The following is a 15,526-nucleotide window of genomic DNA, read 5'->3' on the forward strand; positions in this document are numbered from 1 at the left end:
TGGTTGTGGTTAGGGACAGGGGTTAGAGTCAGACATTAGGAAGAGAGGTTGTGGTTAGGGTAAGAGATAGGGATAGGGGTTATAGTAAAGAAATAGCGGTAAAGGGGTTGTGTTTAGACAAAGGGGTTGGGGTTAGGGACAGAAGAGAGAGCCAGGAACAAGGGTTGTGTTTAGGGTTAGGGTTAGGGTTAGGGACAGAAGAAAGAGCTAGGAACAAGGGTTGGGGTTAGGGACAGAGATGAGGGATAGAAGGGATAGAAGGGTCAGGGGCCAGGCGTTTCACTCACCCGCGGGAGTCGGGACGTTTTGTCCTCAGACCCACATCCCAGTCGTCATTTTGGGTGCCGGATCCTCCCCAGGATGTTGTTTCAGACGACAAATCCGCTCGGAACCTTGTTTTGGACATCAATCACTCCCTGTTCTCTCAGGATTAGGGCCAGGATGCGATTCACCTCCAACCCAAACCCTAGTTTATGCTTCTTCGGGCAGTTGTTTTAGATGTTCTTTTTTGGTTTCCCCTCAGGCTGTTGTTTCTCGACTGTCAACCCTCCTGGTTCGATGAGGGTTGGGACCGAATTATCCTCAAACCCTGTGTTTAAGGCTCCCGGTCCCATCGGGTTTTCGTCCCATACGCTCGGTCCCCTACGGTACTTTTCCGGACGACAGGCCCCTCCTCTGACTCCAGCGGTCGGTGGTCCTCGACGTCCCGCGACGGTGAAACCCACCCCTACACTGCCTCCCCCAACTACTCTCAGCTATACCCGGTGGAGTACGAATCACGTGCGTCTGAAGAGTGGCTCCAGCCAGCACAATGCATCTATGTGTAATATGTGTTGCAAATTACCATATGTCCCTCCCCCCAGTGCTGCCTGTAGCCACCCTCCCTGTGTATCCACTTACCTTGCGTATCACGTCATGCGCTTGAGATCGTAGAGTCGGTCCCGGCGAGTCTCCGCTTCCTCCCCGTCGGCTCGTTGTCCTCGGGCGAAGATCCTCGGTCCGTTTCCCGCGTCGTCCTCCGCGTCTCGTCGTCTTCTGCGTCCGCGTGGCGTAGAATGTGTCGCCTCATGTCGTCTCACCGCGCCCATTTGCGGTTGATCGATGGCGAACACCAAGTCTCGGATCACGGATACGTCGGTGACTTCCACCTGATCGTATCTGCGTCCGCGTCGTCCCTCGTCGACCAGGCAGTCAGCCGGTGGCTTTCGTTGGACTAGTCAACCCGTTGGGTTGGCTGGGCAGGTCGTCGCGACGCGTTTCGTCCACATTAGGACTCATCAGGCAACAGTACCATGCCCAGCCACCGGCGACTGCAGAGATGTCTCTCGTCGTTCCGTCGTCTCTTCTTCTCTTTCTTGGATGTCGGTGGAGGAGGCCGCGTCAGGCGGGGTCCGAGGCGGGCGACCGCGGGGACCAGCCGAAGGCAGAGCCGGCCCCCCCGGCACAACGCCCCCCCACGGACCCCCACGCCGGCCCCCCGGAACACCGTTCAACTCTCTACCACCTTACCTCTAGTTCCGTCCGAGAGCGGAGAGCCTGAGGTGGGCGCCTTTCGGTTTGGTGTCCCAGCCCCCGAGAAAGGCATCTCGTGCGAGGCCTTCACCATCCTTCGCGTCCTCGGGTGTTTCCCAGAAGATTGTTTACGCTATCGGCCTCGTCTGGGAGCGAGACCGGCGGCGGTTGTCGCAGTGGCCCAGCAGGCTCGCCGGCCGCCTTTGCCTTCTGCTTTACACTCCTTCACCGCCCGCGAACGTGTTCCAGAGCCGCCCGCGCGAAAACCCGCGGACGGGCGCCGCGCCGGAGAGGCCCACCCCGCCGACAGCAGATCCCCACCGCCACCCGATCCGGACGTCGTCGTACCTGTAATGCCTCTCGTTCACTCTGCGCGGCTTTATATGCGTTTGGTTCTTCTTCGCTCGTTCAGCGAGATCACAACGCCCTCCGGTGGTCGCCGTCCGCATTGCAGGAGCTTATGTGTATGTGGTGTCATGCAGATTAATCAGTCTTCTTCCGTGCCATGCCTTGTTCAAAATGAACTGAATAGGCTGTGTAAGCGTTTATATAATGTCCTTGAAGCAACCCAGTTGAACAGCATGTACACTGTTTGAGTTGTTACAATTGACTGATAAATCAGCCTACCTACTGTCCATGTATGTGTGAGCAATTGCCTCTACTTATTGTATCATGAAGTGTTCTGTGTCGTGTCATCTAAGCAAGTGACTTTATCCAATCATCTTTCGTTATTTATATAGGCACGGAAAAATGTACACACTTGATCCAAACTCCACATACACTTACCTTGTATCTAATGACTATCCGCTTGTCACAGCAACACACTTACCTTTTCCGCAGCACATCACTGTAAACTAGCCTAATTACATTATCCCCTCTTACGCCCCACTTACCTGTTGTGTCGTCCCACGTAGTTTCCCGACGTCCCGAGTCCATTCGTCCTTGCTTGTGTCCTGGATCCCCGGCGCAGGCTTTGTCGTCCTGTTGCGTCGGTCTGGCTTTTATCCCGCCAGATTCTTTTCTCAACATCCTGCATTGGCTTTTCGCCGTTTAGGACGCGAGTGCGACGCTAGAACAGTTTGGCCAAGTTCACGTTTCGGATCCCGGTGTGGTTCTGTCGTTATCTCACACCGGCTTCGAACCCCCACGCAAGGCTGTGACACTGGGGGTTAAGTCTTCAGCGAGCCCCAGCAGGCCCAGGCGGGTTAGGTTTTTGGGAAAGGATCCGAGTTGAGGCCGAAGCCCTACCTCGTAGCGCACGCTCCACACTGGGGACGCATCAGACCCCCCGCTGGTCATCATTCAACCCCAAGGGGCACCCCGCGTCGGGGCCTTCGGAGCCTCTACCCATCGTCCCTCTCAGATGAGGACTTGAGGACTGTGTGAGTCGGAGGATTTTGTAGGCTCGGCGCAGGCATCTAGTTTCGCCCGCCGGGTCAACTTTTCAGGTCGCCCATGCCCTTCTCATGTCCGGTTGGGAGGACAGTGGCTCGGTCCCTTTCGGTCCCCCGTTCGCCCACCGTCCCCCTCCGGTTCAGGGCGTGGAGCGCCTTGCGGCGAGTCGGTCATCCGTCAGGTGGATTACTGACCGTCCTCCAACCGCCGTGACCTCTCTCCGGCCATGTCCTCTTCCACTCCGGGATCCCTGGGGTCCAGGATCTGGGGTTTGGGTCGGGGAACGATTCTCCCTCGACCCGAAGCCAAGTCGTCTTCTGTCCTCCCAGCATCTCGTCTTCTTCGGGCCGTCGCAGTGTTGGGTGGTTGAGGGGTTGGGGTAAGGAATAGAAATCAGGTGAGGGGATAGGAATCCAGAAATCAAGAAAAGTGGTTGTGGTTAGGGACAGGGGTTAGAGTCAGACATTAGGAAGAGAGGTTGTGGTTAGGGTAAGAGATAGGGATAGGGGTTATAGTAAAGAAATAGCGGTAAAGGGGTTGTGTTTAGACAAAGGGGTTGGGGTTAGGGACAGAAGAGAGAGCCAGGAACAAGGGTTGTGTTTAGGGTTAGGGTTAGGGTTAGGGACAGAAGAAAGAGCTAGGAACAAGGGTTGGGGTTAGGGACAGAGATGAGGGATAGAAGGGATAGAAGGGTCAGGGGCCAGGCGTTTCACTCACCCGCGGGAGTCGGGACGTTTTGTCCTCAGACCCACATCCCAGTCGTCATTTTGGGTGCCGGATCCTCCCCAGGATGTTGTTTCAGACGACAAATCCGCTCGGAACCTTGTTTTGGACATCAATCACTCCCTGTTCTCTCAGGATTAGGGCCAGGATGCGATTCACCTCCAACCCAAACCCTAGTTTATGCTTCTTCGGGCAGTTGTTTTAGATGTTCTTTTTTGGTTTCCCCTCAGGCTGTTGTTTCTCGACTGTCAACCCTCCTGGTTCGATGAGGGTTGGGACCGAATTATCCTCAAACCCTGTGTTTAAGGCTCCCGGTCCCATCGGGTTTTCGTCCCATACGCTCGGTCCCCTACGGTACTTTTCCGGACGACAGGCCCCTCCTCTGACTCCAGCGGTCGGTGGTCCTCGACGTCCCGCGACGGTGAAACCCACCCCTACACTGCCTCCCCCAACTACTCTCAGCTATACCCGGTGGAGTACGAATCACGTGCGTCTGAAGAGTGGCTCCAGCCAGCACAATGCATCTATGTGTAATATGTGTTGCAAATTACCATATGTCCCTCCCCCCAGTGCTGCCTGTAGCCACCCTCCCTGTGTATCCACTTACCTTGCGTATCACGTCATGCGCTTGAGATCGTAGAGTCGGTCCCGGCGAGTCTCCGCTTCCTCCCCGTCGGCTCGTTGTCCTCGGGCGAAGATCCTCGGTCCGTTTCCCGCGTCGTCCTCCGCGTCTCGTCGTCTTCTGCGTCCGCGTGGCGTAGAATGTGTCGCCTCATGTCGTCTCACCGCGCCCATTTGCGGTTGATCGATGGCGAACACCAAGTCTCGGATCACGGATACGTCGGTGACTTCCACCTGATCGTATCTGCGTCCGCGTCGTCCCTCGTCGACCAGGCAGTCAGCCGGTGGCTTTCGTTGGACTAGTCAACCCGTTGGGTTGGCTGGGCAGGTCGTCGCGACGCGTTTCGTCCACATTAGGACTCATCAGGCAACAGTACCATGCCCAGCCACCGGCGACTGCAGAGATGTCTCTCGTCGTTCCGTCGTCTCTTCTTCTCTTTCTTGGATGTCGGTGGAGGAGGCCGCGTCAGGCGGGGTCCGAGGCGGGCGACCGCGGGGACCAGCCGAAGGCAGAGCCGGCCCCCCCGGCACAACGCCCCCCCACGGACCCCCACGCCGGCCCCCCGGAACACCGTTCAACTCTCTACCACCTTACCTCTAGTTCCGTCCGAGAGCGGAGAGCCTGAGGTGGGCGCCTTTCGGTTTGGTGTCCCAGCCCCCGAGAAAGGCATCTCGTGCGAGGCCTTCACCATCCTTCGCGTCCTCGGGTGTTTCCCAGAAGATTGTTTACGCTATCGGCCTCGTCTGGGAGCGAGACCGGCGGCGGTTGTCGCAGTGGCCCAGCAGGCTCGCCGGCCGCCTTTGCCTTCTGCTTTACACTCCTTCACCGCCCGCGAACGTGTTCCAGAGCCGCCCGCGCGAAAACCCGCGGACGGGCGCCGCGCCGGAGAGGCCCACCCCGCCGACAGCAGATCCCCACCGCCACCCGATCCGGACGTCGTCGTACCTGTAATGCCTCTCGTTCACTCTGCGCGGCTTTATATGCGTTTGGTTCTTCTTCGCTCGTTCAGCGAGATCACAACGCCCTCCGGTGGTCGCCGTCCGCATTGCAGGAGCTTATGTGTATGTGGTGTCATGCAGATTAATCAGTCTTCTTCCGTGCCATGCCTTGTTCAAAATGAACTGAATAGGCTGTGTAAGCGTTTATATAATGTCCTTGAAGCAACCCAGTTGAACAGCATGTACACTGTTTGAGTTGTTACAATTGACTGATAAATCAGCCTACCTACTGTCCATGTATGTGTGAGCAATTGCCTCTACTTATTGTATCATGAAGTGTTCTGTGTCGTGTCATCTAAGCAAGTGACTTTATCCAATCATCTTTCGTTATTTATATAGGCACGGAAAAATGTACACACTTGATCCAAACTCCACATACACTTACCTTGTATCTAATGACTATCCGCTTGTCACAGCAACACACTTACCTTTTCCGCAGCACATCACTGTAAACTAGCCTAATTACATTATCCCCTCTTACGCCCCACTTACCTGTTGTGTCGTCCCACGTAGTTTCCCGACGTCCCGAGTCCATTCGTCCTTGCTTGTGTCCTGGATCCCCGGCGCAGGCTTTGTCGTCCTGTTGCGTCGGTCTGGCTTTTATCCCGCCAGATTCTTTTCTCAACATCCTGCATTGGCTTTTCGCCGTTTAGGACGCGAGTGCGACGCTAGAACAGTTTGGCCAAGTTCACGTTTCGGATCCCGGTGTGGTTCTGTCGTTATCTCACACCGGCTTCGAACCCCCACGCAAGGCTGTGACACTGGGGGTTAAGTCTTCAGCGAGCCCCAGCAGGCCCAGGCGGGTTAGGTTTTTGGGAAAGGATCCGAGTTGAGGCCGAAGCCCTACCTCGTAGCGCACGCTCCACACTGGGGACGCATCAGACCCCCCGCTGGTCATCATTCAACCCCAAGGGGCACCCCGCGTCGGGGCCTTCGGAGCCTCTACCCATCGTCCCTCTCAGATGAGGACTTGAGGACTGTGTGAGTCGGAGGATTTTGTAGGCTCGGCGCAGGCATCTAGTTTCGCCCGCCGGGTCAACTTTTCAGGTCGCCCATGCCCTTCTCATGTCCGGTTGGGAGGACAGTGGCTCGGTCCCTTTCGGTCCCCCGTTCGCCCACCGTCCCCCTCCGGTTCAGGGCGTGGAGCGCCTTGCGGCGAGTCGGTCATCCGTCAGGTGGATTACTGACCGTCCTCCAACCGCCGTGACCTCTCTCCGGCCATGTCCTCTTCCACTCCGGGATCCCTGGGGTCCAGGATCTGGGGTTTGGGTCGGGGAACGATTCTCCCTCGACCCGAAGCCAAGTCGTCTTCTGTCCTCCCAGCATCTCGTCTTCTTCGGGCCGTCGCAGTGTTGGGTGGTTGAGGGGTTGGGGTAAGGAATAGAAATCAGGTGAGGGGATAGGAATCCAGAAATCAAGAAAAGTGGTTGTGGTTAGGGACAGGGGTTAGAGTCAGACATTAGGAAGAGAGGTTGTGGGTTAGGGTTAGGGTTAGGGTTAGAGGGTTAGGGTTAGGGTTAGGGTTAGGGTTAGGGTTAGGGTTAGGGTTAGGGTTAGGGTTAGGGTTAGGGTTAGGGTTAGGGTTAGGGTTAGGGTTAGGGTTAGGGTTAGGGTTAGGGTTAGGGTTAGGGTTAGGGTTAGGGTTAGGGTTAGGGTTAGGGTTAGGGTTAGGGTTAGGGTTAGGGTTAGGGTTAGGGTTAGGGTTAGGGTTAGGGTTAGGGTTAGGGTTAGGGTTAGGGTTAGGGTTAGGGTTAGGGTTAGGGTTAGGGTTAGGGTTAGGGTTAGGGTTAGGGTTAGGGTTAGGGTTAGGGTTAGGGTTAGGGTTAGGGTTAGGGTTAGGGTTAGGGTTAGGGTTAGGGTTAGGGTTAGGGTTAGGGTTAGGGTTAGGGTTAGGGTTAGGGTTAGGGTTAGGGTTAGGGTTAGGGTTAGGGTTAGGGTTAGGGTTAGGGTTAGGGTTAGGGTTAGGGTTAGGGTTAGGGTTAGGGTTAGGGTTAGGGTTAGGGTTAGGGTTAGGGTTAGGGTTAGGGTTAGGGTTAGGGTTAGGGTTAGGGTTAGGGTTAGGGTTAGGGTTAGGGTTAGGGTTAGGGTTAGGGTTAGGGTTAGGGTTAGGGTTAGGGTTAGGGTTAGGGTTAGGGTTAGGGTTAGGGTTAGGGTTAGGGTTAGGGTTAGGGTTAGGGTTAGGGTTAGGGTTAGGGTTAGGGTTAGGGTTAGGGTTAGGGTTAGGGTTAGGGTTAGGGTTAGGGTTAGGGTTAGGGTTAGGGTTAGGGTTAGGGTTAGGGTTAGGGTTAGGGTTAGGGTTAGGGTTAGGGTTAGGGTTAGGGTTAGGGTTAGGGTTAGGGTTAGGGTTAGGGTTAGGGTTAGGGTTAGGGTTAGGGTTAGGGTTAGGGTTAGGGTTAGGGTTAGGGTTAGGGTTAGGGTTAGGGTTAGGGTTAGGGTTAGGGTTAGGGTTAGGGTTAGGGTTAGGGTTAGGGTTAGGGTTAGGGTTAGGGTTAGGGTTAGGGTTAGGGTTAGGGTTAGGGTTAGGGTTAGGGTTAGGGTTAGGGTTAGGGTTAGGGTTAGGGTTAGGGTTAGGGTTAGGGTTAGGGTTAGGGTTAGGGTTAGGGTTAGGGTTAGGGTTAGGGTTAGGGTTAGGGTTAGGGTTAGGGTTAGGGTTAGGGTTAGGGTTAGGGTTAGGGTTAGGGTTAGGGTTAGGGTTAGGGTTAGGGTTAGGGTTAGGGTTAGGGTTAGGGTTAGGGTTAGGGTTAGGGTTAGGGTTAGGGTTAGGGTTAGGGTTAGGGTTAGGGTTAGGGTTAGGGTTAGGGTTAGGGTTAGGGTTAGGGTTAGGGTTAGGGTTAGGGTTAGGGTTAGGGTTAGGGTTAGGGTTAGGGTTAGGGTTAGGGTTAGGGTTAGGGTTAGGGTTAGGGTTAGGGTTAGGGTTAGGGTTAGGGTTAGGGTTAGGGTTAGGGTTAGGGTTAGGGTTAGGGTTAGGGTTAGGGTTAGGGTTAGGGTTAGGGTTAGGGTTAGGGTTAGGGTTAGGGTTAGGGTTAGGGTTAGGGTTAGGGTTAGGGTTAGGGTTAGGGTTAGGGTTAGGGTTAGGGTTAGGGTTAGGGTTAGGGTTAGGGTTAGGGTTAGGGTTAGGGTTAGGGTTAGGGTTAGGGTTAGGGTTAGGGTTAGGGTTAGGGTTAGGGTTAGGGTTAGGGTTAGGGTTAGGGTTAGGGTTAGGGTTAGGGTTAGGGTTAGGGTTAGGGTTAGGGTTAGGGTTAGGGTTAGGGTTAGGGTTAGGGTTAGGGTTAGGGTTAGGGTTAGGGTTAGGGTTAGGGTTAGGGTTAGGGTTAGGGTTAGGGTTAGGGTTAGGGTTAGGGTTAGGGTTAGGGTTAGGGTTAGGGTTAGGGTTAGGGTTAGGGTTAGGGTTAGGGTTAGGGTTAGGGTTAGGGTTAGGGTTAGGGTTAGGGTTAGGGTTAGGGTTAGGGTTAGGGTTAGGGTTAGGGTTAGGGTTAGGGTTAGGGTTAGGGTTAGGGTTAGGGTTAGGGTTAGGGTTAGGGTTAGGGTTAGGGTTAGGGTTAGGGTTAGGGTTAGGGTTAGGGTTAGGGTTAGGGTTAGGGTTAGGGTTAGGGTTAGGGTTAGGGTTAGGGTTAGGGTTAGGGTTAGGGTTAGGGTTAGGGTTAGGGTTAGGGTTAGGGTTAGGGTTAGGGTTAGGGTTAGGGTTAGGGTTAGGGTTAGGGTTAGGGTTAGGGTTAGGGTTAGGGTTAGGGTTAGGGTTAGGGTTAGGGTTAGGGTTAGGGTTAGGGTTAGGGTTAGGGTTAGGGTTAGGGTTAGGGTTAGGGTTAGGGTTAGGGTTAGGGTTAGGGTTAGGGTTAGGGTTAGGGTTAGGGTTAGGGTTAGGGTTAGGGTTAGGGTTAGGGTTAGGGTTAGGGTTAGGGTTAGGGTTAGGGTTAGGGTTAGGGTTAGGGTTAGGGTTAGGGTTAGGGTTAGGGTTAGGGTTAGGGTTAGGGTTAGGGTTAGGGTTAGGGTTAGGGTTAGGGTTAGGGTTAGGGTTAGGGTTAGGGTTAGGGTTAGGGTTAGGGTTAGGGTTAGGGTTAGGGTTAGGGTTAGGGTTAGGGTTAGGGTTAGGGTTAGGGTTAGGGTTAGGGTTAGGGTTAGGGTTAGGGTTAGGGTTAGGGTTGGTTAGGGTTAGGGTTAGGGTTAGGGTTAGGGTTAGGGTTAGGGTTAGGGTTAGGGTTAGGGTTAGGGTTAGGGTTAGGGTTAGGGTTAGGGTTAGGGTTAGGGTTAGGGTTAGGGTTAGGGTTAGGGTTAGGGTTAGGGTTAGGGTTAGGGTTAGGGTTAGGGTTAGGGTTAGGGTTAGGGTTAGGGTTAGGGTTAGGGTTAGGGTTAGGGTTAGGGTTAGGGTTAGGGTTAGGGTTAGGGTTAGGGTTAGGGTTAGGGTTAGGGTTAGGGTTAGGGTTAGGGTTAGGGTTAGGGTTAGGGTTAGGGTTAGGGTTAGGGTTAGGGTTAGGGTTAGGGTTAGGGTTAGGGTTAGGGGTTAGGGTTAGGGTTAGGGTTAGGGTTAGGGTTAGGGTTAGGGTTAGGGTTAGGGTTAGGGTTAGGGTTAGGGTTAGGGTTAGGGTTAGGGTTAGGGTTAGGGTTAGGGTTAGGGTTAGGGTTAGGGTTAGGGTTAGGGTTAGGGTTAGGGTTAGGGTTAGGGTTAGGGTTAGGGTTAGGGTTAGGGTTAGGGTTAGGGTTAGGGTTAGGGTTAGGGTTAGGGTTAGGGTTAGGGTTAGGGTTAGGGTTAGGGTTAGGGTTAGGGTTAGGGTTAGGGTTAGGGTTAGGGTTAGGGGTTAGGGTTAGGGTTAGGGTTAGGGTTAGGGTTAGGGTTAGGGTTAGGGTTAGGGTTAGGGTTAGGGTTAGGGTTAGGGTTAGGGTTAGGGTTAGGGTTAGGGTTAGGGTTAGGGTTAGGGTTAGGGTTAGGGTTAGGGTTAGGGTTAGGGTTAGGGTTAGGGTTAGGGTTAGGGTTAGGGTTAGGGTTAGGGTTAGGGTTAGGGTTAGGGTTAGGGTTAGGGTTAGGGTTAGGGTTAGGGTTAGGGTTAGGGTTAGGGTTAGGGTTAGGGTTAGGGTTAGGGTTAGGGTTAGGGTTAGGGTTAGGGTTAGGGTTAGGGTTAGGTTAGGGTTAGGGTTAGGGTTAGGGTTAGGGTTAGGGTTAGGGTTAGGGTTAGGGTTAGGGTTAGGGTTAGGGTTAGGGTTAGGGTTAGGGTTAGGGTTAGGGTTAGGGTTAGGGTTAGGGTTAGGGTTAGGGTTAGGGTTAGGGTTAGGGTTAGGGTTAGGGTTAGGGTTAGGGTTAGGGTTAGGGTTAGGGTTAGGGTTAGGGTTAGGGTTAGGGTTAGGGTTAGGGTTAGGGTTAGGGTTAGGGTTAGGGTTAGGGTTAGGGTTAGGGTTAGGGTTAGGGTTAGGGTTAGGGTTAGGGTTAGGGTTAGGGTTAGGGTTAGGGTTAGGGTTAGGGTTAGGGTTAGGGTTAGGGTTAGGGTTAGGGTTAGGGTTAGGGTTAGGGTTAGGGTTAGGGTTAGGGTTAGGGTTAGGGTTAGGGTTAGGGTTAGGGTTAGGGTTAGGGTTAGGGTTAGGGTTAGGGTTAGGGTTAGGGTTAGGGTTAGGGTTAGGGTTAGGGTTAGGGTTAGGGTTAGGGTTAGGGTTAGGGTTAGGGTTAGGGTTAGGGTTAGGGTTAGGGTTAGGGTTAGGGTTAGGGTTAGGGTTAGGGTTAGGGTTAGGGTTAGGGTTAGGGTTAGGGTTAGGGTTAGGGTTAGGGTTAGGGTTAGGGTTAGGGTTAGGGTTAGGGTTAGGGTTAGGGTTAGGGTTAGGGTTAGGGTTAGGGTTAGGGTTAGGGTTAGGGTTAGGGTTAGGGTTAGGGTTAGGGTTAGGGTTAGGGTTAGGGTTAGGGTTAGGGTTAGGGTTAGGGTTAGGGTTAGGGTTAGGGTTAGGGTTAGGGTTAGGGTTAGGGTTAGGGTTAGGGTTAGGGTTAGGGTTAGGGTTAGGGTTAGGGTTAGGGTTAGGGTTAGGGTTAGGGTTAGGGTTAGGGTTAGGGTTAGGGTTAGGGTTAGGGTTAGGGTTAGGGTTAGGGTTAGGGTTAGGGTTAGGGTTAGGGTTAGGGTTAGGGTTAGGGTTAGGGTTAGGGTTAGGGTTAGGGTTAGGGTTAGGGTTAGGGTTAGGGTTAGGGTTAGGGTTAGGGTTAGGGTTAGGGTTAGGGTTAGGGTTAGGGTTAGGGTTAGGGTTAGGGTTAGGGTTAGGGTTAGGGTTAGGGTTAGGGTTAGGGTTAGGGTTAGGGTTAGGGTTAGGGTTAGGGTTAGGGTTAGGGTTAGGGTTAGGGTTAGGGTTAGGGTTAGGGTTAGGGTTAGGGTTAGGGTTAGGGTTAGGGTTAGGGTTAGGGTTAGGGTTAGGGTTAGGGTTAGGGTTAGGGTTAGGGTTAGGGTTAGGGTTAGGGTTAGGGTTAGGGTTAGGGTTAGGGTTAGGGTTAGGGTTAGGGTTAGGGTTAGGGTTAGGGTTAGGGTTAGGGTTAGGGTTAGGGTTAGGGTTAGGGTTAGGGTTAGGGTTAGGGTTAGGGTTAGGGTTAGGGTTAGGGTTAGGGTTAGGGTTAGGGTTAGGGTTAGGGTTAGGGTTAGGGTTAGGGTTAGGGTTAGGGTTAGGGTTAGGGTTAGGGTTAGGGTTAGGGTTAGGGTTAGGGTTAGGGTTAGGGTTAGGGTTAGGGTTAGGGTTAGGGTTAGGGTTAGGGTTAGGGTTAGGGTTAGGGTTAGGGTTAGGGTTAGGGTTAGGGTTAGGGTTAGGGTTAGGGTTAGGGTTAGGGTTAGGGTTAGGGTTAGGGTTAGGGTTAGGGTTAGGGTTAGGGTTAGGGTTAGGGTTAGGGTTAGGGTTAGGGTTAGGGTTAGGGTTAGGGTTAGGGTTAGGGTTAGGGTTAGGGTTAGGGTTAGGGTTAGGGTTAGGGTTAGGGTTAGGGTTAGGGTTAGGGTTAGGGTTAGGGTTAGGGTTAGGGTTAGGGTTAGGGTTAGGGTTAGGGTTAGGGTTAGGGTTAGGGTTAGGGTTAGGGTTAGGGTTAGGGTTAGGGTTAGGGTTAGGGTTAGGGTTAGGGTTAGGGTTAGGGTTAGGGTTAGGGTTAGGGTTAGGGTTAGGGTTAGGGTTAGGGTTAGGGTTAGGGTTAGGGTTAGGGTTAGGGTTAGGGTTAGGGTTAGGGTTAGGGTTAGGGTTAGGGTTAGGGTTAGGGTTAGGGTTAGGGTTAGGGTTAGGGTTAGGGTTAGGGTTAGGGTTAGGGTTAGGGTTAGGGTTAGGGTTAGGGTTAGGGTTAGGGTTAGGGTTAGGGTTAGGGTTAGGGTTAGGGTTAGGGTTAGGGTTAGGGTTAGGGTTAGGGTTAGGGTTAGGGTTAGGGTTAGGGTTAGGGTTAGGGTTAGGGTTAGGGTTAGGGTTAGGGTTAGGGTTAGGGTTAGGGTTAGGGTTAGGGTTAGGGTTAGGGTTAGGGTTAGGGTTAGGGTTAGGGTTAGGGTTAGGGTTAGGGTTAGGGTTAGGGTTAGGGTTAGGGTTAGGGTTAGGGTTAGGGTTAGGGTTAGGGTTAGGGTTAGGGTTAGGGTTAGGGTTAGGGTTAGGGTTAGGGTTAGGGTTAGGGTTAGGGTTAGGGTTAGGGTTAGGGTTAGGGTTAGGGTTAGGGTTAGGGTTAGGGTTAGGGTTAGGGTTAGGGTTAGGGTTAGGGTTAGGGTTAGGGTTAGGGTTAGGGTTAGGGTTAGGGTTAGGGTTAGGGTTAGGGTTAGGGTTAGGGTTAGGGTTAGGGTTAGGGTTAGGGTTAGGGTTAGGGTTAGGGTTAGGGTTAGGGTTAGGGTTAGGGTTAGGGTTAGGGTTAGGGTTAGGGTTAGGGTTAGGGTTAGGGTTAGGGTTAGGGTTAGGGTTAGGGTTAGGGTTAGGGTTAGGGTTAGGGTTAGGGTTAGGGTTAGGGTTAGGGTTAGGGTTAGGGTTAGGGTTAGGGTTAGGGTTAGGGTTAGGGTTAGGGTTAGGGTTAGGGTTAGGGTTAGGGTTAGGGTTAGGGTTAGGGTTAGGGTTAGGGTTAGGGTTAGGGTTAGGGTTAGGGTTAGGGTTAGGGTTAGGGTTAGGGTTAGGGTTAGGGTTAGGGTTAGGGTTAGGGTTAGGGTTAGGGTTAGGGTTAGGGTTAGGGTTAGGGTTAGGGTTAGGGTTAGGGTTAGGGTTAGGGTTAGGGTTAGGGTTAGGGTTAGGGTTAGGGTTAGGGTTAGGGTTAGGGTTAGGGTTAGGGTTAGGGTTAGGGTTAGGGTTAGGGTTAGGGTTAGGGTTAGGGTTAGGGTTAGGGTTAGGGTTAGGGTTAGGGTTAGGGTTAGGGTTAGGGTTAGGGTTAGGGTTAGGGTTAGGGTTAGGGTTAGGGTTAGGGTTAGGGTTAGGGTTAGGGTTAGGGTTAGGGTTAGGGTTAGGGTTAGGGTTAGGGTTAGGGTTAGGGTTAGGGTTAGGGTTAGGGTTAGGGTTAGGGTTAGGGTTAGGGTTAGGGTTAGGGTTAGGGTTAGGGTTAGGGTTAGGGTTAGGGTTAGGGTTAGGGTTAGGGTTAGGGTTAGGGTTAGGGTTAGGGTTAGGGTTAGGGTTAGGGTTAGGGTTAGGGTTAGGGTTAGGGTTAGGGTTAGGGTTAGGGTTAGGGTTAGGGTTAGGGTTAGGGTTAGGGTTAGGGTTAGGGTTAGGGTTAGGGTTAGGGTTAGGGTTAGGGTTAGGGTTAGGGTTAGGGTTAGGGTTAGGGTTAGGGTTAGGGTTAGGGTTAGGGTTAGGGTTAGGGTTAGGGTTAGGGTTAGGGTTAGGGTTAGGGTTAGGGTTAGGGTTAGGGTTAGGGTTAGGGTTAGGGTTAGGGTTAGGGTTAGGGTTAGGGTTAGGGTTAGGGTTAGGGTTAGGGTTAGGGTTAGGGTTAGGGTTAGGGTTAGGGTTAGGGTTAGGGTTAGGGTTAGGGTTAGGGTTAGGGTTAGGGTTAGGGTTAGGGTTAGGGTTAGGGTTAGGGTTAGGGTTAGGGTTAGGGTTAGGGTTAGGGTTAGGGTTAGGGTTAGGGTTAGGGTTAGGGTTAGGGTTAGGGTTAGGGTTAGGGTTAGGGTTAGGGTTAGGGTTAGGGTTAGGGTTAGGGTTAGGGTTAGGGTTAGGGTTAGGGTTAGGGTTAGGGTTAGGGTTAGGGTTAGGGTTAGGGTTAGGGTTAGGGTTAGGGTTAGGGTTAGGGTTAGGGTTAGGGTTAGGGTTAGGGTTAGGGTTAGGGTTAGGGTTAGGGTTAGGGTTAGGGTTAGGGTTAGGGTTAGGGTTAGGGTTAGGGTTAGGGTTAGGGTTAGGGTTAGGGTTAGGGTTAGGGTTAGGGTTAGGGTTAGGGTTAGGGTTAGGGTTAGGGTTAGGGTTAGGGTTAGGGTTAGGGTTAGGGTTAGGGTTAGGGTTAGGGTTAGGGTTAGGGTTAGGGTTAGGGTTAGGGTTAGGGTTAGGGTTAGGGTTAGGGTTAGGGTTAGGGTTAGGGTTAGGGTTAGGGTTAGGGTTAGGGTTAGGGTTAGGGTTAGGGTTAGGGTTAGGGTTAGGGTTAGGGTTAGGGTTAGGGTTAGGGTTAGGGTTAGGGTTAGGGTTAGGGTTAGGGTTAGGGTTAGGGTTAGGGTTAGGGTTAGGGTTAGGGTTAGGGTTAGGGTTAGGGTTAGGGTTAGGGTTAGGGTTAGGGTTAGGGTTAGGGTTAGGGTTAGGGTTAGGGTTAGGGTTAGGGTTAGGGTTAGGGTTAGGGTTAGGGTTAGGGTTAGGGTTAGGGTTAGGGTTAGGGTTAGGGTTAGGGTTAGGGTTAGGGTTAGGGTTAGGGTTAGGGTTAGGGTTAGGGTTAGGGTTAGGGTATAGGGTTAGGGTTAGGGTTAGGGTTAGGGTTAGGGTTAGGGTTAGGGTTAGGGTTAGGGTTAGGGTTAGGGTTAGGGTTAGGGTTAGGGTTAGGGTTAGGGTTAGGGTTAGGGTTAGGGTTAGGGTTAGGGTTAGGGTTAGGGTTAGGGTTAGGGTTAGGGTTAGGGTTAGGGTTAGGGTTAGGGTTAGGGTTAGGGTTAGGGTTAGGGTTAGGGTTAGGGTTAGGGTTAGGGTTAGGGTTAGGGTTAGGGTTAGGGTTAGGGTTAGGGTTAGGGTTAGGGTTAGGGTTAGGGTTAGGGTTAGGGTTAGGGTTAGGGTTAGGGTTAGGGTTAGGGTTAGGGTTAGGGTTAGGGTTAGGGTTAGGGTTAGGGTTAGGGTTAGGGTTAGGGTTAGGGTTAGGGTTAGGGTTAGGGTTAGGGTTAGGGTTAGGGTTAGGGTTAGGGTTAGGGTTAGGGTTAGG

Source organism: Hippichthys cyanospilos, chromosome 19, assembly GCF_059441005.1.
Source record: "Hippichthys cyanospilos isolate Australia breed blue-spotted pipefish chromosome 19, RoL_Hcya_1.0, whole genome shotgun sequence".
Classification (NCBI taxonomy): Eukaryota; Metazoa; Chordata; class Actinopteri; order Syngnathiformes; family Syngnathidae; genus Hippichthys; species Hippichthys cyanospilos.